This window comes from Sinohyriopsis cumingii, chromosome 5, assembly GCF_028554795.1.
Source record: "Sinohyriopsis cumingii isolate HCF-2022 chromosome 5, ASM2855479v2, whole genome shotgun sequence".
Classification (NCBI taxonomy): Eukaryota; Metazoa; Mollusca; class Bivalvia; order Unionida; family Unionidae; genus Sinohyriopsis; species Sinohyriopsis cumingii.
This window is the reverse complement of record NC_142965.1, coordinates 9,619,728-9,646,977: the sequence shown is the minus strand read 5'-3', so window position 1 is coordinate 9,646,977 and position 27,250 is coordinate 9,619,728. Positions and strand designations below refer to the sequence as shown.

The 27,250-nt window shown below is 38.0% G+C and overlaps 1 pseudogene; it reads right to left on the bottom strand.

Moving 5' to 3' along the window:
• Positions 1–2,322: 2,322 nt before the first annotated feature.
• LOC149798611 (uncharacterized) overlaps positions 2,323–27,250 on the bottom strand; it is a 48,641-nt pseudogene continuing 23,713 nt past the window's right edge.

Below are 27,250 nucleotides of genomic sequence, written 5' to 3'. Positions count from 1 at the left end.
CTTGTGTATTGTTTTGTAATTATTGTGCCGATAATGTGATCTGTATATCTTATCCTATATAACGTCATTACGATTTGTCGTATATGCCCGTGTCATGCATAGTACACGGTGTTAGATGTATTTTCAGCTGATCGGAGTGGTCGGACTGACCAGAGTGATGAGAGTTATCGGAGTGATCGGAGTCGTAGTGGTACAAGGTGTAAGGCTAACCATAGGAACTGACCGTAGCAGCTGTGAAGCTGAACCATAGCAGCTGTAGAACTCAGTAAAGTGTTGCTGGTCGAGTAGCAGGTGATCGGGGGTTGCTGACCAAGATTGGTAAGCGCTGATTGCTTGATTGACCAACCTGGAATACTGACTGCTTGACTGACCAGCGTGACTGGTTGCCAAGTGTGCTGGTGACGGAGTGTGTAACTCCGTACATGTAATGTTTTAGCCGTGGGCTAATCTTAGGGGTTTGTAATACCAAGTGTTTTGGGGACTGTAAAGACATTTTGTACATCTGTCCCTTTGTTTTCATTATTTTCACCATTTGAGTGCATACATTTTTACTATACGAGTAAAATACCAACTTTTACTATTTGAGAAAAACACACCATTCTTTCGTTGTGAATCATTCACCCCTTGTGCTGTGTAAAGTCATTTATTTGTATTTTTTTATTTAGTTAGTGCGGATTATGTTAATTTATCCAATATTTGGATATTATAAGCACGTATTAATCACAAATCTTTTCTCATTCATCATTAAAGATTGTATTTGTATCATCATCAAAAGTGTTCTGTTGTAAATCCGAAATCCCACCCGGTTATCTTTTACATATACACCGCTGTCAGGCTTCTTTTCTGCGCATGCAAGTTTTGTCACCAATATTGACCCAAAACGCAAACCGAATTTGACCGACCGACAAAACAATAATACTGCAATGCTTAACATCTGAAAAGCGGAAATTGTCACCAGAACATTCTATTAAATCAGTACTAATTTTGGACACACGGGATACCACTCCTGTGTTTTCATGACTCGCGATATATCTGCTTATCCTGCACAAGGCTTTGAAAAGATGTAATGTTTTATGCATCGGGCTATGGGAAAATGACTTTGGACTCTTTTTGGCAGCATGTTTCTGAGGAACTAGGTCAGGTTTATAGCTAGTTTTACAAAATTCATTAAAACAATGCCACTGATGGCACAGATATTAAGCAAACTAAACCGATCTTGTAAACATATTAGTAAAAGTTCAACAAATTTAAAAAATATAAATAAGGTATTATGTTGAAGAGAGACAACAATTAATAGTATGTAATATGTATACAAAGTCTCGTTTATGGAAAAAAAAGTTGCTAAAGAAACAGGCGATACGCCCAGGAATTTCTTGAGAATCCGTAAGAGTACTGTTTTAAGATAAACATTTCTAAATTTTAAATTATGTATTTATTTGTATGATTATAAAATATACATTTTAAATAGGTTTTTCTGGGTTATAACGTTCAAGAATGTCATGGAGACCTTCATGTCAACATTTAGAAAGCACATTTTCATATGCATCTAAAAAAAGTGTCGGATTCTTTTTGTACACTTTATTACTATCACTTTCCTTTATTCAAGTACGATCGTTCTTTCTTAACACAAATTGGACTTTCAACCAAAATCACGTGATTAAATGTATACGGAAATGACGTATCGTTGCGCAGAATTATATATATATATATATATATATATATATATATATATATATATATATATATATATATATATATATATATTTACACACAAAATACGACAAAGAGATGACAGGGTTCAAAACAAAATAAATAAACTTTATAATTTAGAACCCAGGAGAGGATATTTCCCACGTCTTAACTAGGTAGATATGCTGGGACAGGGCTAGGGGTGCCTACATAACATGTTATTTGATTAAGCTTTTCACTTTATGGAAGGCTACACGACCAACAAAAAGCCTGTAAGGAAAAATATCGTACAGCAGTCTCTACTCGTCTTGAAAAAGACCTGCACGAATGACCTAATCAGAATAAGGATTGTTCACAGGAAAATGTATTGTTTATTAACAAGTTGGATATATGGATTTTTTTTGTACAGGAAAATATATTTATTTATAACAAGATTTTGTAACACTTTGGAAATGTAGTTTTGAATAGTATGATAATATAAAGGCATCAAAATCACACTTGCAAGAGTAATAAAAATTAAATTTCAAGATGTATTTTCACGTTCACAATTAATTTCCCCAGAGAAAACTTGTATATCTAATGAAAGCAGAAATTACAGACTGAAATAAAAATACCAATGTACAGTGATAAAAGTTAGTGATACGTATTATCAGCCCCTGCTGGTTCAGAGATTTCCTTATCCTGTATCCATCTAGTAACTAGTCTCTCAAGCACACTCAGAGGCACTGCGCCGTTCTCTAGAATCACGGAATGAAACTCCTTGATGTCGAACTTGGAACCTAAAATATAAGCAAATATCCTTCTCCGTTTCAAGCAAATACCGAAAAATCACAAAGATTCGTTCCCTCCAAATTAAATGGTTTGGTAATCGACGAGTACACGGGAATACAATTTTGTGTCGTCACATTTGTTACCCTAACTCTCAATCTGCAACAAGATATTTCGTGGTGGATTTAATCTCTTGTATATTCTTTACCCTCGATTAAACAATTCTCTACCAGCATACATAAATACATACATTGTTGAGCATATTTTATATTGCAAACCATTTTAAGTGGGAAACAATGCGTTATTATCCTACCTTATCAAGAGTAACAACCAACAGCATACATATATAAGGTAGGATATAATTAGTGTGTCACTTTAAACGGGCACACAGTCACATTGTTGAATTGTGCGAACCGAATAAACATAAACCATCTTGCGCAGTGTAACAAAAGAAACTGGCTAAAAAATTTAAAACGTAATATCACGCAAGCAAGGAACTAGTGTATACCTGGGATCAAAATGCTGGTACACTGTAGTAGACGATAATGCAACAAACAAGAAACATACCTAACCGCTGTTCTGCCGTCTTCCTAAGCTTTTTTATCTTAATTTCTCCGAGCTTGTAAGCGCAGGCTTGTCCAGGCCATGTGATGTAACGATCAATTTCATTGGCTGCACTCCCGGGTCCCATGCCTGTGTGGTTCATCACGTATTCAATAGCTTTATCACGTGACCACCTGTAATGTTTATCACCAAAAATAATATTTCTGACTCTGTGGTACAGTCCTGATTCGTAAGTGTCAAGGTGTCGAAGGAAGTAGGCATATATCGTTTCTATCAGACTTCACGTCTCATGGTCCATCGCCGATAGTCTAAACAGGGTCGTAGAGAGCAATCACGGGCTCTAGGATAAGAAACACCCTAGTACTTGTTCAACCAAAATTTGTCTTTTTTAAAATTAAAAAGTTGTTCGGCCAGGGCCTCGAGGATTAATCCCGGTTGCCCCCCCCCCCTCCACCCCCACCCCCCGCCTCTTGTCTGGCCTGAGTCTCAAAGCTACGATACACATTCCCAAACGCGAGTCGTCGACCATTCCCAGAAAGTAACGAGCCGTATTTTAAATAAACATCGCTTCGTTTGTTAGATATTTCTGCATTTACATATTGGGTGCACATGTATTTATCTGCATACAAATTTAATTCCAGATCTTTTATTTTACAAACTGACGTTTAATCACCGTACAGGGTCTACAGGCCAAAATCGTACCTGTCGATCCAAAAGCTGATTCCCTTTAGAAACCTTAAATTAACTAGTAAGATATCCTACTTTGCTGTTAAGAGGGAATCACTCTTGCTGTACTTGTACTGCGAATGCGAAACTTTCAGCAACTGCATCTGTATATCCTTATTTCTCTGTTTAATAAAAGACAGATTCCTTGCTTTTCTTTTGAAATCAACAACCTTCATTTATTGGCATACCTTTAAAAAAACGTTATGTATATTTGATCTTTAAAAATATAGCTTATGTTATGGTCGTCGATTGGTTGTTTTTAACGTTAAAGCACCAATGCCGCTGGTACGTGCATAAAGTCGTATATGCCAAATCATCTGAATAATAATGCATCTTGAAAGATATTGGTAGCAAACATGGCTGGGCTCTATTAAAACCAGATAACATCAATGTTTCATTACACCATGAACCATTTTCCCCATGTATATGAATTATTCCGATGTCGATCGGCGATATCCGTGGGTCAACCGATTTCGGTCAAATGCTACTCAGGATTTGATGACGTCACCGTTGTAAACTTTAGAAGACAACACCACCAAAGTTCGTCTTTTAAACTATTCCAGAGCCCCATCTGATCACCAATATTCATCCGAAACTTACTGTAATCTAATGTACACTTTTTCTTCTCAGATCCGCTGAAAAAGTGGGCCTTCATTCCCTCTCCGATCAGTTTGTGTGCCATGTGCGAGTGTTGTTATTATTAGAATAGTCATGAACGGAATTGTAGAACATATTATATAACTACTTTCCAGCACTCGCGAAATAGAACAGAATTACGAGCGACTTCGTTGACTGAATTAAGATATGACACTTCTTAATTCTAAATTGTATATTTGAACCTCGTGTAAACCGAACATCTTGATTATTTCAAAGGGCGGTTTATGTTAGATTGCTTTTTTAAACAAAACATTTCTTTCTTCCAAACTTTAGTTAGAAAGGAAGAATGCTGAAATTTACGAGAAACGGCGGCATTTTGGGGCTTTAACATCACTTTGAATACATTATCGGTTATACCATACATTGGAAATGGGAGCAAGTGTGTTTCCCACGGATACACCAAGGCAACCGACAACTGGATTTCCATTTTGACGTTCTACCAACTGAGCTACCGCGGCTGATATAGTACCTCCCCTAGCAATTATTCAGTATTATTTATATTTCACTCTATCTGAAACTAGCATTTAATTTGAAATTATTGTTTCTTTTCGGAATTGTAATGAACTTCAGCTTATGACAAATTTATTGAGGGTGTTTTAAGGTCGATTATCAATCAGGTAAAAAACTAACTAATAACAAGAATGCATAAATACAAGCGCGCTGCTAAATGAATCTGGTTGGAGGTTCCGGTTTCACTAGATTGGTTCTCAATGCACAAAAGTTGGACGCAGTTTTGACTGATTAAATGTTGGAAGATAGTTAGGGTTCAGCATGTACGGGTGTAAGTTTAAAATCCCTAGAAGGTGATTAAAGATCAATTTTTAAGACCCTACTCAGAAGTGCTTTTAAAATTATGTTTAACACATAGATAATGACCCAGCTCTCAGTATGTAAATGCAGAAATATTCGTTTCAGTTAAACCTTTAATGAGAGGATTATCCGAAACTCACCCGTAATAATGAATTCCTGTATCCACAACCAATCGGACAGCTCGAAGGATTTCGAAACTGTAGCGGCCCATTCTGTAATATTCAACAAAAATTAACTACAACAATTTTTGTCTCATTATTGTATCGAAATGAAGTCTTCATTATTGTTAAATTCTGATAACAATAGCCTCCCTGTGATTGCCGGATGCTATTCGACATAATTCGTAATTAGCATTTACCTGTCATGCAAAAGGCTGTCATAAATGAAGATGGAGGTTTTCTAGGAGATGTTGAAAGGATTGTGGAGGGCGACGGAGTTTGTGGTTGCGCTGATAAAGGTGTTTTATTGTTGTGTATAAGAAAAAATAAACACGGCTTAAACGTTCAGGACTTAATACAGAAAGTTTGGGGGCCCCGACTGGCCGAGTGGTCAAAAGCTCTCTCCGTTACGGATAACTGCCATCTCACCTCTGTCTGCGTGGATTCGAGTCTCGGTTCGGCCAATGTGGGTATGTGAGAAAGCTTGCCAGTAACTTCTCATGGGTCGGTGGTTCTTTCCGGAGTTTTCCCGGGTTCTTCCTCCACCAATAATACCATGTATAGCATATCTTGTGCTGAAAAATCGCGTTAAACCATACAACAACAACAACAACAACAACAGAAAGTTTGTGCTGTTTTAAGTAGCTATTTTGAAAATATACGGTGGAAAGTCCATTATATACTGTAGATTTTTAGTGTGTGCGTTCCTATTATTTAACATACATTCCTTGGTATTGTAAGATATGTTGTGTATGTGGTATTTACATTTACTTATCCAAGGTTAGTTGTGTTAGAGTTTAGTTATCATTTGTTTGATTATGGGGAATCGGTGCTGAGAATATATTTCTCCTATTGAGTATTTCTAGGATTAGTCGTTATAATCTAGAATATTCACTAATCTCTATGGTAGCACGAATTAGCATTGTAAAATGGACCCTCCCTAATCTCTCATCGTAAGAAATTCTTAGGATAGATTTACGTACACATGTTCACTAATTAGCGATAGAAATAAGTCTTTGTATTAGGTGTTACGGTCGTGATGGATAGTGCATGGCATGAAGTACCAATATTCGACATGTCAAGACATGCTAATGAGTCATAAGAATGCGAAGAAAGAAAATCGATGCAAGTGTGAAATTAAGGTCTCGTGAGAGTATGGTTAGTAGGTGATTATAGAAAAAGTATTTGTGGTAGGTATGCGTTTAAGATCCTTCACCTGACAACGATTGTTGTCTTAAGATATCGGACATAAGGTGTTCGTTTTGCTCGTATGCAAGACAACTTGCATGCAATATTATACGATTTACATATTCATTTGATGTTATAGGTTGTGTATATTGAAGCTTAGTAGTGACGACTGAATAGGTTGAGTGTGTGCTGGGTCTATTCCCACTCGCCTTCAAGCCATCCATTCAGACTGTTAGGACCTCTTGTAAGGTCCACTGAATATGAACAAGGACTTTCTACAGTTCTTTTTATATTTCTGTATCGACGAGTTAAAACTAGAGCAAATGCAAGTGCTCGCCATCTCAAATGTCTGTACTATAATCCCATGCCAGCAATCGGCTCGTCTTCCTTGGTATTTTGACAAGGTATTTGATTTTACAGAGTTTACTGACTAGCGTTTTCTTTGCACTGTATAATCAGAATTGTCATTATGTGGTGTTCAATCCTAAACATGGATATACTCCACCCCAAGCACATATAGACCGCTCCTGTTGCAACCTCGGATGCGGGAGGTTGCGGGTTCGTTTCCCGGCTGAGTCATACCGAAACTTACAAAAATGGTAGTAGCAGCTGCCTCGCTAAGCGCTTAGCATTAAGAGGTAAGTGTTCGGACTAATCGGCCTGGTGTCAAGATACTATGACTGGGTGGGACATCATGCTATATTTGGGGCGGCATGATGCCCCAGTGCATACATTGTAGCGATATGACTGAAAAATTATTAAAGTTACGTTAAAAATCCAAATCACACACAAACACACACACACACACACACACACACCTGTAATTATCCTACCCCTTGACAATGATCCATGTGTCATAATGTAAAATCCGTCGAACGTCTGATGCCCACTCGAGCTATGACTGCATATAAAACATTTCATCGGAATACACTCGGAAAAGTCATGGTAACTGAGATTTGGTCCCTTCCAAGATACCAAGAGATGTGAGCCAAGAATGTAACCAATGTTGATGATGGTTACCCTAGGCCAGCAAAAACTATGAAGATTCGTGAATTTATATCCAGCCGATTCGGCAGATATGCTCTATAGATCTGACAGACGGAATAACATATACTATTGCATTATGCCCCAGCCAAAGTATAGGAATACACATTGATTTTTATCTTCAGATCAAATTTCTTCCCAAAATAGTCTTTCTCCAAAATCATGAAATGAATAAATTATTTTTGAAAATCACAATTACACTTAAATTAAACTCCTCACGCTTGGGAAGAGTAATTGATTTAATTAAATTACTTTTCCACTTATGGTAAATATATTTCTTGGTTTTAATCCTATATATCAATCAAATGAAAACTAATATTTTAAATTGGATGCGTATCGGACCTTTTTAATATAACATATATTCTTTAACTGGAATTGCTGTACAAATACATAAAGATGCATCCAATTACACAGTTTCTTTTTATTTTTAAAAATATACTTCTAAGTTCTAATTACAGCAGTTAAGTACTTTTTGAAAAATATAATAGTGTAGTGATAATAAAAGAACCATAATTTATTGCAGTTATACTGCAATGCATTAAATTACAAAAACATATTACAGTTACCCATGAACTGGCCGAGAACCAGGATCCTGCTTTCATAAGCATTTTTTTCTCGATTCTGAGGTGTGTTTGTGGGTTGGCAGCCTTATTACGTTTTTCGACGAAATATTTGTTCAAGATATAAGACAGTTTTTACGGTTAACTTAGGATCCGTGATAGTTGTGTCCAAAGCTATGTAGACCTTACCTTCTCAAGCACATCACTACTATTGCCATGAGAGGGTTGGTATCCTGCCATCCATAAATTGTTTTACATGTCTACTTACTTAAACAAAGGACCTCTTTTTTTATAGGTCTCGACTATCACCAATCGCAAGGACGACATGAAAGGTAATAATTAATTTTAAAACTTTTTTTTTTCAGCTAACGCATCGACCATTCTAACATCATAACACTTTAGTCCGCTCCAGATAATACTATCAGCCGTGTTCAACTCGTGATCGCCCTGTATCAGCCATATTCAACTCGTGATCGCCCTGTATCATCCGTATTCAAAAATACTGCACGACCTTGGGAGTGAAGTAAATCCATCTGACAAGACGAGTTCATATTTTCCCGTACAAAAGCAGTGACCTTTTTATTATATGCTAAAAAATTATTCTATCTAATGCTTAATTATATTAACAAAATACACTACGCGAAACATATTAACTGAATATATGCCGCATTCTAAACAAAATACGTAATCGCATATTCATCATTACACAACAACAGTATTATTACTGCGCACATAACTCCGCCCAGATAAATTTAAACTTAGTCGCGCGCTCAACATAACTGAAAGAAAATGGCGCGCCTAGCTAAAATTGAAATTTGGAGTCATATTGTGAATGAATGCGCATTGCAACAACTTTTCCATTTGGTCTGGAATGAATAGATTTTTTTTTTCCGATTCTACGAAATTTCGTGATTATGGACTGGATTTATATGTGACAATTCCACATGAAATACTTGGGATTGAAGAAGTGAGGGAGAAGCGTGTTGACAACTGCAGATATGTTTCTGTTTCTGTCATTGAATGTTTGAAATCATAATGTGGGAAAAATATGAAGTCTTTCAATTGCAATTTTCAAAGAGACGCTATGGAATTTAATGCCTATTTCATTTTGAGTGCAGTAAGGAGGATGTAATTGCACTTATCATCTAAATTACAGTACAATGTCGAAATGTGTAATCAAGATTGAGAACCTATGACATGGCTCATGTAATTCGGATTTGCAGAACTAAGAAAGTACATTTTGAGGAAATTCAGGATGTAAAACTGTAAGAATATATTTTTACCTTTCTTAGCACCAGCTAAAGAAGACAGTAGTATATGACTTGTCACTTGTATGTTATTTGTAAGGACCTTTTCTTGCATCTGTTGTATACTGTAGGTAGTCTAAGTCCGAAACATTGTATCAACAAATTTAACGCGGAATGTGCCAAAGCAGTTGGTATGTGGCAGTCCACGAAACATCAGCTTTAGTTCTTTCAGAAACAAATTTAAACAAGCACAACGTAAAGCGCCTCTTACGCGAGTGTATATGATTTGTGTACAAATCAAAAGTGCTGGCTTCTGCGTCCATCGTTTACAACAGAAAGTAGTTCCTTTATGCACGTGAATGCTATATGTGTATTGGCGCGCGAGTTCAGTATCGGGTAATACTGAACGATTCTGAATGAGCATATAATAATTATAGGTTGTTTAAGATATCATAAAGAAAGTACTTTATGTAACTAAAAATGCAGAGGATATATTTAGAAACGAACTGCGTACAACTGAATTGCACTGCCTAGCATAAAAAATGTAAAACATATCATTACATATAAGCAAATTATAAATAAATATATACAACATAAAATAAATACCGATTATCATATTAGTACATTATAAATAAGACAATAGGATATAAAATGGAGTCTCCACCATATGTAATTAAAAATTGGCCACTTAAGACAGTTGTGGCGTCCATGATCTAATTAATCAAGTTTGTACTTACAATGAAAATCCATCTGCATTATTAGTTTGTCGATGATACAGAATGCATAGACATGGAAATCCGTGTATTGCGGACGAATCATTGAAAAAAAAAAAAAACATGTACTCATAGATGGTATACGTACATTTCGTACCCGTCCTTATAAAGACACATTTCTTCACCGAGATATTCACTGTATAGTGCCCAACCCTGAAAAAAATGTCAAACGTTCTTTTTATTGGTAAATCAGATGAATGTAAAAGCAACGTTTACTTAATACACGCCTCTTGAAACTAATGACCAGTAAAAGATGAGTTTGGGCAAATTTAAAATAAAATTTTAATTGTAAATTTTAATTTGATTGGCTAGAACAAATTAAGGTCCCTAGAAAAGATAATCGGATTTTCATTTTTAAAGCACCGAGATTATTTTGTAATCAGAATTAATATGAGAATGGCAGTTTTATATATTTTACTGATTTAGGTTAAAGCCATCTTCCGTACATGACGTTATCCTCACTTCATACTGGTACGCATGCTAACCTGCGCGCGAACCTGCGCGCGAACCTGCAATTGTAAATCGCGTACATATCCAACAGGCGCCTCTGCAAAAGGAAGGTCATGGGGGAATAATATTTCAACCTAGACCAGTAACCAACGAGCTCACTATTATGATTCAGCTCAGCCCACTGACCACTATCCACTATACATTGTTGTTCTCCGTCGATGTGACAAGTACATACAGTAAACCATAAGCTAATGTACACGATTTACATGAACGCTCGTATGGTAAACCACTCGACAAATATTACTGGAAATGTATATACACATGAGTGGAATTCTCAGTCATAAGTGCAGCCGTTGCTAGACACTATCAGCAGACCGATCAATATTTACATTCAGACTTAGTGTAGACTCTGTTACATAGTATCTTTAATAGAATAGACCTTGTCCGCATAGTTACCAAGACCTGTTTAGAAGGCTAATTGATGTCCCAGCATTCCAGTTTCGAGAGCTCTTTAAGCTCTCCAGCCGTGGACACATTGCCATCCACAGCTAAGGTCGAAACTGATACTGACAAAGCCTGTCTTCGCTAGCACGTCTGTGTTGGTCTTATCCAAACTGCTCATGCATGTGTTTTGTTATGATAAGATCAAACTGCGATACGGTGACAACATTAAGATGTACCTTGCTACAAACAAGTAGACGTGTACGGATTCGTTGGTGATTTATATTACTACCAACGATTTATGCTAAAAATAAAATAAAAATGTTGTTGGTAAGTTCAAAGATAAATGCTTGGGTAAACCAACATGAAGAGTATGTTTGATTGCACCCCAAAATGTATTTGATCGTGGTTGGTTACTCCAAAAACATAAAGAAGGAGAAAGGTGTTCCTCAAGTGATTGTTCAAAAGAATATCCAGCATTATATGCATGTGGAATGGTTGCGTGAGCAATGTGAATTCGCACACACACCAATCTCGTACGGTCAAAAGAATCATCGGATTTGAAAGTACCGTAAAAATAAAATAACCTTGTCGCAGCTTGACGCTAAACGGTAGATATTCCTGTGTGGAACCAATACTTGCACACAGGGGCACGCGCAGATCCTAAAATAAACTTTGATGGTAGATCTATGTCGGTGGGTCCGACTTGTAATTCCTCTCGTATAAATGCTTTATTAGGAGGTTTAGTCTCCCATGGTTGAACCGATGATAAATGATAACATACTGGTTGCCTCCGTGTATCAAGCTGTGATTGCAACCACATCGACGGACCATACCTGGTCATTAGCACAACGTTGCCCACATTTAACTCCTCCGGTGCATATAGATACCGAACGAAATTGTTTCCGAGTGGGTCTAACGTCGATGGCTGCGAAACCACTTTGTAGGTAACAGAGAGGTGACAGTCTTTTATCGAAACGCGTCAGCGGGTTCTAATCCAGTTGTGTGTGGCGTTTCATTATTTAGTGTTCGTATGACTGATAGAAGTCGCGTTATTTACTCACGTGATCGCTAGCACTCCTACTCCTAGACATCAATAATTCCTGCACGTACTGATGCTTGAATAATATTTCTTAAAGTGCACGGTTACATCGTTTCACAGGGAATGCTAGCGACGTATAATAACCTTATGTTTTGTTTAAAATGCAGTAACGACTTAAAGAAATTCTTTGTTCAGGTCCACTTTCAACAGCTGCGGACATGTTGAACGTACATAAATATGTTAAGGCGCATCTGCAACACTTGTTGAATCTTTAGACGTCAGTTGCACAGCTTTTTTGCACCTGCTGCAACATCTACAATACTGAACGGATACATGTATGCGCGTCTTGGTAATCGAACATTTGGAAAAAGCAATAGATTAACCTGTTGATCTTCTTAAGCATTTCGACATCAAATTATCCACGTGAAATAGTTCATAGTGCGGTAGGTACATTTTCCACAGCGCTTGTTTAGGCAACATCATCTGAGTAACTCGGTGGGTGACATTTTTACATCAATGTTATTTGACTATCAATGAGTGGACTTTGTTTATCGACTGTAACCGTCTTAGCCTTCATGTCTCCTCCATCAAGCGATTGTTTCTTCGATTGTTGGACTGATATGTTTCAAAGATCATTTCGTGCATTGATTATTAATCAGGATGAATCAGGGAAAAGTCAACTGTTGTTGCGTATGGTTTTGAGATGGTTAACTTAAGATCGGTTGTGCTTAATTGAGTTGTAGGCGGACGATCAATAGTCTTATGATGTATTTGGGGGATTTTATGCTAGCGCTTCAGTGATCGCTAAGAAGCAAATCGACCGCCATATATTCTTTTTCCACAGTCGATGAAGCTGCTGCCATTGTCGACCATGATCCGAGAGAGGATGATCTTGTGTGCGATGATGAATCTTGAATGCCAAGAAAACCTCGCTCGAATATTGTCCTGATTTTTCGGAACAACAGCAGCCAGACGGGATCTATGTAACTCAATGATAAACGCACTTACTTAAAGTGATTTAGCACAACTGCAATGGTAATGATATTTCGTTGTAATGACACGCATGTCCTTGCAAACTTTTATCTGACCTGGTGTGCTGTTAATTTCTTGTGTGACGAGTTTCAGAGTATATTCGTATAAGTCATCGAGAACCCACATAATACCCTCACTATGGACATGACTTGTCGACTACGCAAGTATCCCATAGGTCTGGAAGCGAGAATTTAAACGAGTATGATAAATATCATGTCAAAAACAAAACAAAAAAGGCTTTAAAAAACTGAGTGCGTAGTTATAGCAAAGTATGTCGACCGACAAGACAAATCGACTGAAACGTTTTCACGGTTACAGTTATCTCCGTGAACGCGTGACATTTATGCTTATATCACATCAAGCTGTTTGGAATAACTTACACTGGGGTTTGAACAAATGTTTGCACCCCTGGTCAAACCAACAAAAGTGATTTTAGCCAGGGCAGCAAGCATCCCAGGGAGAACCAAACTTACTAAAGCGACTAGCATGGAAATAGCCAGAGGTGTTCTAAACTGCAAAGGTCAAGTAGCATAAAAGCCAAACCAAAGCCTGTGGTCATACTAAAATCCAAGAGAATAATCTCTGAATCTAACAAACCCGAAGCTTTCCGTGCGACTGAAACAGTCAGGGCACTCAGATCGGCTGGAATGGTCGAGTCTGAACTAACTGATCAACAATAATAATGACATGACACAATATCGGAAGAGCCCTAAGAGAGACAACCATCTCATTTCTTTAACGACAAAGATGGCCTATTTTTAATAATCCGAATCGTTTCACTGTTAAAGACCTTCCAACTCGAAAAGTATTTTGGGACACACTATCTTATAAACGAAACAAAAGAACATCGATACAGAATGGCCTATAATGTAATTTAAAGAGTTTAAGGAAACCAAAATATCAGCGGCGAGAAAGTGTGAACTTTTTACAGTGCCAACGAAGAATTTAATGCCCAAGGCACTGGTAATGTCTTTGTAATGTGGATATAGCCAAAATGATTGATGAATTTGTAGATTGCCTAGAAACTGTCGTGGGGTCGGTTCGCGCAAATAACAATGCATCAAAAGTAATTAATTAGGTCTCATTGATTTGTCAGCGGTTGATCATCAACAACATCACGATCAAGGGGATGTTTTCCTTGTTATTGCACAAACTCATTAAAGACATTGATGATGTGAATGACACCAATTGTGAGTTCTGAAGCGCTTTACATGTCACGTGAAATCAACGCTGCGATACAGTGTAACATTACAAATACAGCCGAGCATCACCTCCTTAATTACAATTTCACTTACGAAACACAAGTTTTATGTAAACTTCCCAATACCAATTATTGCTTGTCAATCACACACATCCATGATTGCACTAACGTCGTTGTGCGTTAATCGTAGTTGGCCTAATATTCGATTGCGGCCGTTGGGGGGCTTTTTCGCGAATGCTTTTGTCTGGGAGGTCTCGAGCAGGTACCTGCAATGTTGTTGACATTGCCACTGGCACTTTTATACAAGCTTGAATCAGTTAGTGAAAGGATCCGATCATATTGGTGACCAAGCGATATTCTAAACATTTATACACGAATACGACCCTACAATTAGCTCTGTCATCTCGTTTGCATCTCTACGTATGCGGTTGATATGGCATAGTCATCATCGAGAACGGGTCTTTGTTGGCCTGAATATATTATTATGACTGCAGAGGATGAACATCTTCAGCTTGCAGGATATGACGGTACAAGTTACAATATAACGCCATACGTTGTCAAAATTACCAGAAAGACTATTGCTAATATGACAATATAGCGCCATACATTGTCAAAATTACCAGAAAGACTCTTGCTAATATGACCTATGACGCTATAAGTGGCAGTTAGGAAGCCCAAGCCTCGATAACGCAGGTGCTACAGGGGTATATATTATTCGAGTTTGCCCCGACTGAGGCATCGATTAATCTGATATCGATTACTGTTACACCCGTAATCTTCCATGCAACAATTCCTGGTTGGTGACCATTCGTTTCACCCTTGTCGTTCATGATGTGCACACGTTTGACCTGCTCGGTGAGATTTTGACAGCGTAAATGTATATTAGAGATTGACCTGATATTTAATAAAATGACATTCGCACGTGGACATGTAGGACTGTGCGTGTTGTTAACGCGATAAAACCCGTTTACACGACATATAACGGAATTTATCTCGGTGATGTTGTCCAGAGATTGTTTACAGACCCTCCAAAAGATGCTCGCTGGTTTGTATTCGCTCGTTGCACCGATCGCTGAATAAGTTGCCATGCGGGTCGTTGATAGCTTAATATAATCACAGCAACGGATCGTTTGAAACTCTGGGATTACAAGCGGTTTAGCTAATTTGAGATGGACTGCGATGATTAGTCACGCGAATATCGGTTACGCTGACGTCAACAAGGAGCAATGCCAGGCAAGGTCAGTAAAATTATCAATGAATTTGCTCAACCCCATGTAGCCGCTTCAACGATTGCAAACATGGTGATGGGAACCGATTACATTTATCTCGCAAAAGTAATGGATAAGACCTTTAATATATAAACGACAGCCCAATTCAAAGACGTATCCGATCCCCCATTAGGCATGGACGTGCCTATGTTCCAAGATAGAAACGTTCAAGATTATCAATATTACGTATACAAAGCCAGGATGTCTGTCCAGGAATGGACAATAGAGCGTCTGGTAAACTTGTCCGCACGAACAACAATAACGTACACAGAGAGATTGATAAATCGGGATTTGCCCACAACGGCCTCATGACATTGGTATCTCATCTATGGAAAAGAAATTCAAGTATTTGTGGACAAAGATGACATTGCTATCTCATATGTGGAAAAAAATATAAGTATTTGTATACAAAGATGACATTTCTATCTCATCTATGGAAAAGAAGTTGAATTATTTAAGGACAAAGATGACATTGTATCTCATCCATGGAAAAGAAGTTGAAGTATTTGTGGACAAAGATGATATTTCTGAAATATTTCTTGACCCGCCAGATACAGCTAAGATTATTCAAGATATGCTGACCCGTCTGGAGTGTTTGTTAAAGACAAAAACTCGCATTCATATCATCTAACGTAAACAATACAAAGGTCAATGAACCTTGCAGTTATCTCCGCCGATTCAAATCTTTTAGAATATTATCGTTTCCTAACCCCAATTTTAAACAAGGTTTTGCAGTCCGGCGAAAACAGCTTAACGGTTTTACAGAACAATTCCAATCACACTTTTTTTGGATTTTGCAGAGACGTTCCAAAATTGCTTTCAATGCCCAACACATAGGTTAACCCGTAAGAACCAACAGTAATAATAGACTTTTACGTGAAGATAATACTCTTCAGATGGCAATGCTGAGTTATCCAAACCTACGCTTTAGATGAATTTAGATGAACGTTTGACTGCATTTTTTCGGGTCTGGCGGAACATTTACGCTTTCATTCCTAGTGATTACAAAAGACTCAACGCAAAGTCAAGTTCGATGGGAATCCTCAAGGTAAATAAGTACCCTACAATGTCTTTTGGCATTATGGAACGTGTTTATTGTCATTTCAGTTCCTAGACAATAGATATACCCAAATGGTAAGTTCAATATTTTCAAATCTGAGAGTGAGTGGGGTCTGCCTGAGGCTAAATTGTTAATAAGAACTCACTCCAAACGTTTTGCTCGATGTTGAAATACACGGACCGTGGTCGGAACATTGGCGCAGGTCTGCATATTACCCTACAAAACTTTGTTACATTGTACCCGACCTTTATCTCCAGTATCTAGACCTGATTAAGTAGCCATTGCTGGATATATACTTCAAAGCACTGGTGGGACAAGCCAGTAATACTTAGTAAAGATATATTGATGTGATTCTCTCCTACAAAACTGTCGTTGCAGGGTGTAAGTAGTCGAATGAGGCTCGATAACTCTTCTGGGGAAAAATTTGGTAACTGAATTTGTAACGCTTTTAATAATATGTCAAATATGTGTAAATTTGGCACTTTGAGTCGTGATGAATGCAATGAAATATTAAACGGGAGTTTTTTTTAAATCTTTCCCTTGACTTGTTGTTCGGGACTACCGCACTGATATTGATACCGACGAAGGAGTTACGGATTGAAGCAGCAAAACAACGCAGTCGATAGCTATTGATTTCTCAGAGGCTAGTGTCGTCGCGATGAAACACGACAGTTAAATATTTCTCTTATTTGCAGCCCTTCCAGCATTGTTGGTGGCTGGGGCCTTGCGGGTTCAAATAAGCTGTGTTAAGGGCCATCAAACCTGTGCCAGGGATGGCTCTGAGAAAAAGCGAATAAGTAGGAAAAGGTCTTCGATTATCCTAGCACGGGTATCAATGGTCCTCTGGTGGAAGTGGTCTTCGGTTGTGGCCTCTCCTGTGACGGCGGCTTTGCGTCAATTCACCTATTTTAATATTCTCGCTAGGACAAAGTCATTGAAACATTTCCAAGCTGTCTATTAGGGATGAACGTAGAGACAAAGGCTGTCATGCGATGATTTCCCGCACAAGGGAAACCAGAATAATTAATCTAAATTCAGCAACAGAACCTGGAACGCACTGGGTTTCATCTGCGCAATACTCATAAATACAAATGCGTGTGTGTAGTCGTCGATGCTATTTGCGAAATATCCGCCGCAACCGCCATTGGTCTGGGTGTTGCGGAAATAGCAACAACATCAACTGTTACAAGCTCATTAATCGAAATTGCTGATGTAGAAAATCAATAATAACCGGTGCTACTGGCGACGCTGGTAAAATAATCCCCTTGCAGAACTTCTCGGCGCGAGACAAAGCAGTCTCGGTAGAATTATCGAGACCTACTCGATAACTATTGATTATAAGACCATTATCATGGCTGAGTTCGAGTCCGTTCTGGCAGACATGAAAACCACCGGCTAGTCCAAACAGAGAACCGAGGACGGGAATCACGGAATTACAGGCTGTAAACGTCTAGTAATTTCCTTTTAGAATATGAAATGTATATTAATGAAAGGAAAACAAGTAGACCTTCCACCGCAAACCATTGCGGAAATGCAACGCCTGCATACTTCCATTCCTGGAAAAAATCCATGGGACCATATTATATTTACAACCTGTAATTGATAGCATTATGTCCATACAAAAATCTGCTATCGACAAAAAAGCTCTACAGTGCATAAACTAGAATATTCGCTCAGTGTTTCTTGGATTCGACGATATGGAACTAATATATAAAATCTTGATGAAAGGCTGTCATAAATGGAATATAATCTTTTAGAGACATTTAATTAGCTCTTAATAATTGCAACGGTTTCAGCAGAATCTAGATTATTTTTTGTAAATTCACGTCGTTTTTTTATTACAGAAGGACGATATGAAGAAGAAGGCAAACATTGCAGAAGACATTGTAAAGGAAAACCGGAAAGATACGGAGCTTGAATAGCCAGTTCACAAAAATGTCTATCCACTTATCCAACGAGCACCGACTTCATTGTGTCCGATCAGTGTCTGTAATGCAATCCCAAGAAAAGTAGTCAGTCTGTTTAACGCGCTAACATTGATGCAAATGATGTATATTGGCGCTTGTCTTTACGTATGTTTTCGTGTATGTACTTGTCACATCGATGGATACTCTCACAGACGAGTATAATAAGTAATCATGGGCTTTAAAAATAAAGTATTATAATCATAGCTGATTTGTTGATTAATAATCTAGGTCGAAGTCTTCTTCCCATTATGACTATCTTCTTGGAGGAGCGCCTGTTGCATACATATGTGCATTACAATCAGGGGTTCGAACGTGGGTTTGCACGCGCGTGATGAGACGAAAGGTTTAAGTGGAGAAGATGACTTTAACCTAGATCAGTAAGAACACGCAAGTCGTATCTATTATGAGAAATCATGCCTGATTACTGTTTCCTATTCAGATTTAGATAAACCTAAGTACCTACTGAGTATCACACCTTACACATTGCTCATTCGCAACTTAGTGGTGAATCATTTCGATCATACATTTAATGTGCGTAGACAGCTGCCACTCCAAAGTATTTCATCCAGTCATTGACCTACTTAAAAAAGGTTTGCTTTGAAATAGACGTGGTGATACGAATGCGAATAGTACAAAGATCCACACATTCATTCCAAGAAAAAATGAACAGCATTTACCAAGGGGATTTGAAATGATGTTATATATTTTCTTTTCATGGTTTAATACGTTGTTCACGATTACCAAAAGTGCCGAATGACTCCAAAATGGCACCACATCAAAGCAAAGTGGAAGGTTAAAGTCTGACTTCCATCAGCGCAGAAGATCATTAACACTAATTTTGGGGCACTGGCAGGAATCGAATTCAGTTCAGACATATATATATATATATATATATATATATATATATATATTACGCATTAAAGTTTGAATTAATTCTACACAGCATTCTAACATGAGAGAATACGAAAAATAAAAAGCGCCGGCGTAATTGAAGAACAGTGATGAAGAGCACATTAGGATGTCTCATGTCCTACCTCTGCGTATGCCGAGTAGAATGGAAACCAGTTAGGGACATTGTAGAATGATAGAACTCTGTTCTTCCGGAAATCCGGTAAATTGGCACGCATAGAGTAACTGTGCTAAAAATAAAAGAAGTATACAAAAGTAAATAAACAGATATACACAAACATACACATAAATGTCACAATATTAAAATGAATACCTGTTAGTTCAATTTTAGTTCCATCTCGTTGTTATTGATGTAAACTGTCACAACTTATATTAAAGCGTTTCTGACCACTCATATATGTATAGTATAGTTTCCTTTCCTACGTTAATAGTGGGTATTTTTCACAGTGTAGTACTCTTGACTTCGCGACTTGTTAAAATATATAGTTTTTGGTACCACAAGATGAAATGTATCCGTTATCAACATGCGGAAAGAACATTCTCTTATAGTTGTATACCAAACTTGCTGTAGAACAGAAGTTTAGAAGATTAATCCCACTCTTCTGCACAACAAACTCAACCCCACCCCCTTTTCGTCAATCCATCTCACTTTCATAGGCTGGTCATGTAAAAATATGTGGTTTTAGAAAGCGATTGGATTGGGTTGTTCTAATCTACCACAGCAAATTCCATTTTTTTGGTCATTTATGAAAATATTGGAACCTATCTGAAAATAATGTAAATCTAATTCAACAATGCATCACAGCAAGTTTGTCGTTGTTGTCAAGGAAGTTAGGGGAATAACCTCAGAGACACGTGTCCCTAGTCAAACTTCATTATCAAAGATTAATTTCCATGTCTGAAACGTAAGACAAAATCTATTTATGGGACCTAGCTCATTAGGTAATCGTGTTTTATTGTTGGTGGTAACACTTTTTTGTAGGCACAAAATTCAACCGTTGCATGACATGATGGGAAATCTTATATTTTCACACGTAAAAATAAAATGATATATTTTTCACACGTGAAAATATAAGGGTATATTTTTCACACGTGACAACATAGTAATGAAGAAGAAAACAACATATTTCTTTTCTTTTAGTATATATATATATGTGTGTGTGTGTGTGTGTGTGTGTGTGTGTGTATATATATATATATATACAAAATGAGAAAGATTATGGTACACATTCTAGATGCATGCGTATTTCACCTGCAGATGGTGCCCAGGATTAGCCTCATGTAGAGAAAGTGGCATCATTTGGAAAAAAGGTCTGAAAAAATTAGTACAATTGTTGTCAAACTTGCCTCATAAAATCAGCTATACTTATAATTTAGTCCAGTTAAGTAATTAATGTTTTATACTAGCAATCTTAGGATTTATCTCAAGAAAAAAAGGACATACATGCACATTAAATAGAATTTTACAAACTAAGACTGTATATTCTGTGCATTAATGAAAGGAGCTTCCAAATTGTAAAATACCTTACGAATTTTAAGTATATTCCTTGAAATTTGAAAACGTGACATTCTTATAACATAATCTATTGAACGATTTGCAATAAACAAACTGAATCAAAAGGTACATGAACTCTCCGTCTGTCTATTTGTCTAATTTTAATATATACCAACACTTCAAGAGGTCTGAACAAATTAATGGCGAATACACCCGGCGAGTCCTCGCTTGCGCTTCCGTAACCTCCTCCAATACCGTCATAGGCTATCTTCTCTAGTCTGAATGTATAAAATTCAAGGACATTTTCTTTCTCATATTATCATTCAATGAAAGGATTTCAACCAGTGAAAAATATGTTGTCAGAGCAATTCGAACCAATAAGGTAAATCAGTTTATATCACGTTGATGAAAAGATTATAAATAATCCTACTGTGCAATGCTTTTATAATACAGTCCATAAATAATGGCGAATTCAAACGCCTTTTACCACGTACGATTTTATAATTCAGATACAGTACATAAAAGACAGACCATGCAATGAAAGAAATGAAAATGCGCAACTCAGCATGTTTGTATTTCCTATACTTAGTTATAAAATGTACTTATTCATCATTTTAGGCATTGTTATCATCATCGTCATCATCTTCATCATCATCATCATTGATAAGAAAGACACTTATCATGCATGATATGATATTCACATAATTTCCGGTTCGTGTACCCTACTACCGATTCCAAACACACGGCATGAAGGATATAAAAAAGCCAGAAATCTAGTCATTTATTTCATCATTTTATAATTTTTAACTTGATTGTCGTCATGGGGTCTCAAACACTGTGTTCACCTTTCGAATCAAATGGGAGTGTCTTTAGTATGATTACCTTATTTTTGATTAGGACAGTCCATATTTTCAAGTAACAGATGAGATATAGTTCACCGTCTTAAATAATTTTATTGATTCCCTACATTCTGGAGTTATATCTCTTTGAACACACGCATGCAAAAGTTTCTCCTTTCTATTTGTTGAATTTGCTTTAGAAATATTAAAATTAGACATTGCAAATATTGACATATTTTACTGAAATAGACTATTCTAGAAATCAGAAAAGGCTAGTGAGCAGACATGCTAACACTGAGAATTTCCCTTTAGTTTGCACCGCGAATATGTTGACAGTGCCAAAGAGCTCCTGGCGACAATAAGGTTAGACATTATAAATTGATGAAAGAAATGACTAAGTTTTGCTCATTTTGTATACTTTGTGGCTTTTCATGATTCAAATCGGTAGAGGGTACAAACAAACGTGATAATGTGCGAATATTTTAGATGCTTATCGCAAGTGTTATTATAATATGACACTCTTTAACAACACTTCTCGAGTATTATTTTTGGCTGAATGAGTTAATTACTATAATAAGGAGTATGTGTTTAGTAATAAAGTTCGCCCAGTAGCTGTGAGCATAATAATCATAAATAGTGATTGGGGCCATTTCAGCGTCTTTGGGACCTTAACGTTAAAAATTGGTATATCAAAATTAGCGTCAATGGAAATTTAACATGGAACATATAACATGGAGTAAATGGTATATCAAAATTGGCGTTAATGGGAAATTTAACATAGGTTGGGTTTGTATAGGGACAATATGAATGGAACAGGTGGGGTGACGTTACGGTACTGGACATTGGCAACAATGTTTCAAGTGGCTTACCTCAATCGGGCGAAACAGGGACAGCGGGGAAACAAAAAGATTTAACGCTTGGAGGGAAAGAACTTCCGCGCGGTACTGACTGTTCATACAAAAAAAGACAAACATCGACTGGCGGGGCGGACCGTATAACTTCTTTACAGACATAGACAAAGACATACATATAGGACACATAGATTTATGAACATAAATCTATCATATAAAAAATCGTTTACAAGTTTTTAGGCAAGAGAATAGATATATTTTCGAAGCAATGGAGTGGCCCTGAAATGGGCTTTCGTTTTTTGCTAACACCATTCAGTTAACATAGAAGGCATTGCACGGATCTTCTTCTCTCCCTGAAACTTTGTCTGACCTCTGGACCGTAGATTAAGACTCACTTCAGACAGCCTTGCTTCTCCACATAGGTATTTCGTTTCCAAATGGCTGTCTCTGTGATCTGGGTAATTGCCCATGACGTTCTGATGTACATGGGATAGACCGGGTTGAACAGCACTGACGATAGGAGGGTAGCCGATTCTACGTTATTCTACATCTTGTGACGAGAATAGGTAAACAGAATGAAGTGAACCGCGCTTATTTATAGTGGAAGAGTGGATTGGAATGGATTGAGTTCTTTCACCAATCCCAACACGCGTTACAAAATTTAGTCAGAGTACGGAGTCTGTCTTCCAATCTGAAGAGAGCTATCTGTGACGTGACATTCTCTATATCGGTGTGCTAGCGTCTGTGCGCAGTGAATCAATGCAACATTGTTTCGAAACATGACGGAAACTAAGAATACGATGAATTGGGAAGCACCGGCCGTGGAGACGGGAAGTGATGGCATAGCAGCGCCTACCAAAGCAAACACGGTTCTACGTCCGAAAAAGACAAATTTTAATTGAGATTTAGTGGAATTTCTCTAGTCTTCATAAAAATTTGTTCCGGTACCAGAACCTTCGCCGCCTTCTCCTTCCTTATCTCACGTCGATGAGTTTAGATAAAGGCAGAAAAAAATAGGAGAAAAGTTTGCAACAGCAGAAAGAACCAGAACAAGCCTTTCTCATTCAACAGCAACAGCAACAGCGAGAAGAAGAAGAGGCTAGAAGGAAACGACAGGAAGAAGAAGAAGCAGAGAAGAAAGAAGGTCTAGGAGAGAAGGAGGATAGCGAAAGTCAAACGGTGACGGTACTCTTAGACAATTTGGCTGAGTTAAGCAGTCTGCAAGACATGTATCAAACTTCTTTAATACGACCCAAGAGAAAAAGACCTTCCCGAGTCAAACAGTTCAACCCCGTTTACAAGCCTACTACACCTGAGATACCCACCCTAGATATTTCTACCAAATTATCGACAGGAGCAGGTCCAGAAGTAGGCCTGGGCCGTAGCAAAGGGATAAGGCAGATAAAGCTCATTACTTCCCGTTCCTAAGTTTGTTTTTTGTTTCTTAAAACAACGGTCCTTTTCAGGGCCAACCATCTCTCTGGAAAAGAGAGTAATAAATATTTGCCAAAATCAATTAAAGCTCAATATCTCTCTTTATGCCCCATGATGAACGTGTGTGTATGTGTGTGTGTGTGTGTGAGTGCATGAGTGTAGGTCCTTATAATTATAAAAATCAAAACTAAGAGACACTTACCTTTTTTCTGGTATATTCTGGTACAAATTTACAATCCATTGTCGCAACACGACACTTTAAAAAGTTCGTTATCTTCTGTGTCGTTTTACTCTGTTTTATTTGTGTGTTGAATTTCTTAAATTGCACAAGTTTTTACCCTTATTCCTCAATTTCTACTTGTCTTCTTTTCTTCTATTTCTGGACGTGTATGGGTTCTTCCTTTTTGGAGGGTACCTCTTCTTTCTGTTCTGAACCCCTCTCTTCATCCTGTTCCAGTTGTTTCTTAGGGCAGTTTGAAGACTAATGTCCTTTATCTTGACAATGATAACAGATATCTTGACGTTTGTCTCTTCTGACACCTGTCTTGCTTTGACACTGTGGACATTTAGAAGACCAATGCCCTTTCTTTTGACAGATATAGTAAGTATCTTGACTTTTATCTGGAATGGAGGAGGAGTAGTCCGGCGGCTTCTCTGAAGAAAACATTCGTATGACACCTTGCAAAGCTCTGATCAGAAGTTCGATCTATACTGGCTCTTCCATCATTCTGGTAGGATTGAGAGTGAAATGAATAATTGGAGGGAAGACACTGGTCCTTTATATAGGAAAGACACTGAGCTTACTTTGATATATAGGGACCATTGAGTTTAAAATGTAGTCATTTGATGTTTTGCTATTAAGATAAAACGATCGCATCATTTCGTCGTGAAAGGAGAAGAAAGTAACAGACAAAAACGTGACCCATAGCCTCGCACAGTAGCTGAAGTCTTGGCTCAAAACCTTGCCAGCAATTTGAAGATGACATGAGCGATCCAGAATCCAGACCAAGAGAGTTAAAGTCAAACCAATGTTCACCCTCAGTAACGCCTGAAAAGTACAACCACATTCGAGAGACGCTTCTCTAGAAAAGTTAAAACCACGGCTTACACGTACATGATGAAGTTTAAAGATTTTACGTACGAGGTACCGTTGGATAGAGCCGAAGAGTTCATCACCGAAATGTGGGATTCTTTGTTAACAACACTGAAAAAATAATGTGAAGCCAAAGAAGACGATCGCTTGACACTCTCCATTTATCACGACAGTTTGAAGTCCCCTGTTTGGATCGAGTTTAGCAGACCATCAGAATCGACACCTTCCAAAGTCATCGGCAGAATTCAACACGTTCAGTAATCTAACGACAAAAGTTCACGACGCGCATGGAAAAGAGACACTGTATATGGCTCACGTGTCTCTTCCTCATAGGACCGGACGCAAAAGGTGTTATTGGTGGACGACCTTAGCAGCACCAAAACGAGCCTCGTCCAAATTTACAACCCAAACGCAAGATGTTTTTAGCCTGTGCCATCATCATAGGGCCAACCTATGCCGACACGAACGACACGGCAGAATGGAAAAGAGCCTGGAAAACTATTCAACAATCGGACCGAGCCAATCAACTAACAGAAGCAGAACTCCTGTTACAACAAGCGCGGCTATCCAAAGACACACCCTGTGGCATTCCTGAAATACAAAAACTGAAAGACGTCTTAGCTTCACGCAACACCTTGAACGTACACCCTCAAGAAGTTCGCGGACATCTGTATTTTCGAGGGAAAACTTTCAAAGACGGAAACTACATTCACGTCTATTATCACAATGAACATTTGGATGTCATTACCAGTATCATTGGGTTCCGGGGATACAAATATTATTGTGAGAAATGTGACTTAGGCTATAACAATCGAGAGCAACACAAGCATTGTGGATCGAAATGTGATGGAGTTTTGGCCTCTAAACCCTGTCTTGACGAAGAACAAGAACGAGATCATTGCTCAGATTGTCAGTGAACTTTTATCAGCCTTGCCTGTTACTGACAACATCTGAAGTCGCAAGGTTCACAGCGGAAAAGTGCTTGTCAGCTCCTGAGATTGTGTTCTACCTGTGGACATGGCATACGTACCAACAGTTTAAAGGCTCACATATGTACAGGAAAGAAGCGATGTCACATATTTCGCCAAATTGTGGACTTGGAATAGGAATGCTTCAAAAAATTCCATTCCAAACATCAAAAGGAAGATGACCAGAAGAAAGGCAATTTCATCGTTTTTGATTTTCAATGCATCGAGCGTGCGAGAAGTGCATCCAAGAACCGATCTTTTGTCATTGACCTCACTGTAGCAAGATTCTTGGAGGACGTGAAAAAATCTTTCTGGGACCTAACACTCTAGCCGATTTTGCCAAATGGATCTTATACCCTATCGACGAAACGTGGAGCTTGTCAATGCCTGAGATTGTGCCTTACCTGTGGACATGGCATACGTACCGACAGTTCAAAGGCTCACGTATGTTCAGGAAAGGAGCGATGTCCCATTTGTCGCCAGATCGTGGACTTGGAATACGAATGATTCATTCAAAAATATAATTCCAAACATCAAAACGGAAGATGACCAGAAGAAACGCAATTTCATCGTTTTTGATTTTCAATGCATCGAGCATGCGAGAAGTGCATCCAAGAACTGATCTTTTGTCACTGACCTCACTGTAGCAAGATTCTTGGCGAACGTGAAAAAATCTTTCTGGGACCTAACACGCTAGCCGATTTTGTCCAATGGATCTTAGACCCTATCGACGAAACTTGGAGCCAAGAGGACATCGAACGGAGATTGCCATCTCTATGCTACGGTGATGGCTCACAATTTCTAGGGATACGATTTCAAACGTCCTCGGGTCAGACACGTCCACGAACGTCCTAAACTCACTTTGAACGGAGCCAAAATCATTTCCATGCAAGTGGAACAAGTGCAGTTTAAATATTAGATGAGTTACTTGGCCATGCCTTTGAGCCGAATACCTAAAATGTTTGGAATGACAGTAATGGCTTAAAGCTATTTCCGGACTTTTTCAATACCGAAGC